The sequence below is a fragment of the Mirounga angustirostris genome, unplaced genomic scaffold (assembly GCF_029215605.1).
Source record: "Mirounga angustirostris isolate CCGP_5_RB_7025 unplaced genomic scaffold, mMirAng1.0.hap1 SCAF_12, whole genome shotgun sequence".
NCBI lineage: Eukaryota > Metazoa > Chordata > Mammalia > Carnivora > Phocidae > Mirounga > Mirounga angustirostris.
In genome coordinates this window covers 66,491,869-66,494,245 of record NW_026991720.1, presented here as the reverse complement: position 1 = coordinate 66,494,245, position 2,377 = coordinate 66,491,869, and the positions used below count along the sequence as shown (strand labels likewise).

General features: G+C 42.8%; 1 pseudogene; it reads left to right on the top strand.

The window, feature by feature from the left end:
• Positions 1-1,369: 1,369 nt before the first annotated feature.
• On the top strand, positions 1,370-2,090 carry LOC123835992 (serine/threonine-protein phosphatase 2A catalytic subunit beta isoform-like; annotated as a pseudogene).
• The last annotated feature ends 287 nt before the right edge of the window (positions 2,091-2,377 follow it).

Here is a 2,377-nt window from a genome sequence, read left to right as displayed (position 1 = left end):
AGGATATTAGTACGACGTAAGGAAAGACATACTGCGCTCATGGGTTGGAAGAATACTGTTAAAATGTCCATACTGCCCAAAGCAATCTATAAATTTAATGAAACTCCTATCAAGACATTAACAGCATTTTTCATAGAACTGGAATAAAGAATCCTAAAATTTGTGTGGAACGGCAGTAGACCCTGAATAGCCAAAGCAATCTTCAGAAAGAACAAAACTGAAGGTATGATGCTTCTAGATTTCAAACCATAAAGCATAGTAATTGAAACAGCACAGTACTGTCACAAAAACGGACACACGCCAGTGGAACACAGTAGGAAGCCCAGAAATAAACGGATGCTTATCCTGTCAATTAATCTACACCAAAGGAGTCGAGATATATACAATGAGGGAAAAGACAGTCTCTTCAGTAAATGGTTTTGGGGAAACTGGAAAGCTACATGTAAAAGAATGAAACTAGAGCACTTACACCATATGAAAAATAAACTCAAGATGGATTAAAGGCTTAAATATAGACCCTGAGACTACAAATCTCAGTGAAAACATAGGCAGTAAGTTGACATTGGTCTTAGTGATTTTTTTTTTTTTTGCTTCTGTCTCCTCAGGCAAGGACAACAACAACAACAAAATAAACAAATAGGACTACATCCAACTAAAAAAAAAAAAAGTTTGCCTAGTGAAGGAAACCATCAGTGAAATGAGAAGGCAACCTACTGAACCTGCTAAGATATCTGTAAGTCATGTATGTGATTAGAGGCTAATATCCAAAATATAAAGAACTCCTAAGATTCAGTATCAACAAAACAATCCAATTAAAAAATGGGCCGAGGACCTGAATAGACATTTTTCCAAAGATGCAGACAGATGGGCCAATAGGCACATGAAAAGGTACTTAACATTACTAAGCATCAGAAAAATGCAAATGAAAAACCACAAGGACAGATCACCTCATACCTGTTAGCATGCTAATATCAAAAAGACAAGGAGCAGAGGAGGGCAGCAGGGGGTGGCCCGGTGGTTCCAGGGAGAGCCCGTGGGTTGGCACTGGTGCAGAGAGAGCATCTGCCAGTCGCCCCATGTGTTCCCAGGGAACCAGTCCCCATGTGTGTGTGTGGCCCACGGTGCATGTGACGCTGGGGGAGTAACACACAGCCTCAACCAGTTGGGCGGGTGGCATCATGAGCGAGGTGTTCACCAAGGAGCTGGACCCGTGCACCGAATAACTGAAGAGCACCAGCAGCTATCAGAGTCCCAGGTCAAGAGCCTCTGCCAGAAGGCTAAAGACACCCTGTCAAAAGAATGCTACATACAAGATGCTCGATGGCCAGTCACTGTCTGTGGAGATGTACAGGGACAATGTCATGATCTCATGGAACTGTCTAGAATTGGTGGCAAATCACTAGATACAAACTACTTGTTTACGGGAGAGTATGTTGACAGGTGATATTATTCAGTTGAAACACTTATTCTGCTCGTAGCTCTTCTGGTTTGCACACATCACCATTCTCCAAGGAAATCATGAGAGTAGACAGATGACACAAGTATATGGTCTCTATGATGAATGTTTAGCAAAATATGGAGATGCGAATGTTTGGAAATATTGTACAGATCTTTTTGACTGTCTTCCTCTCACTGCCTGGGTGGACGGGCAACTATTCTGTCTCCATGGTGGCCTCTCACCATCCATAGCTACACTGGATCACATCAGAGGGCTTGAGAGCCTGGAAGTTCCTCATCAGGGTCCAATGTCTGACTTGCTGTGTCAGATCCAGACGATCAGGGTGGTTGGGGTGTGTCTCCTCGAGGAGCTCGTTACGCCTTTGGGCAAGACATTTCTGAAACATTTAATCATGCCAATGGCCTCCCACTGGTATCCAGAGCTCTCCAGCTGGTGATGGATGGATGTAACTGGTGCCACGACCAGAACGTAGTAATGATTTTCACTGCTCTTAACTATTGTTATCATTGTGGTATTCAAGCTGAAATCATGGACCTTGAGGATACTCTAAAATGCTTTCTTGCAGTGTGACCCAGCACCCAGCAGAGGCAAGCCAAATATTACTCAGAGTACCACAGACCACTTCCTGTAATGAAATTTTAAACTTGTGCAGCGTTACCACAAAACTTATATTGACCTCATGGAAATGGGGAGAGCAACAGTAACTCCAAAGTGTCAGAGAATAGTTAACATTCAAAACACTTGTTTTCAGATGGACCATTAGATGTGCCACATAAAAACACAAAGCCTTTTGTCAACAGCCGTGACCACTTTAGAAACAACCGGTTTGTTGTACGCCAAAGCGATATTGCCGGTGAAGAAACCAGTTTCTGGCATAGTGCTATTTGTAGTTACTTTTGCTTTCTCTGAGAGATTGCA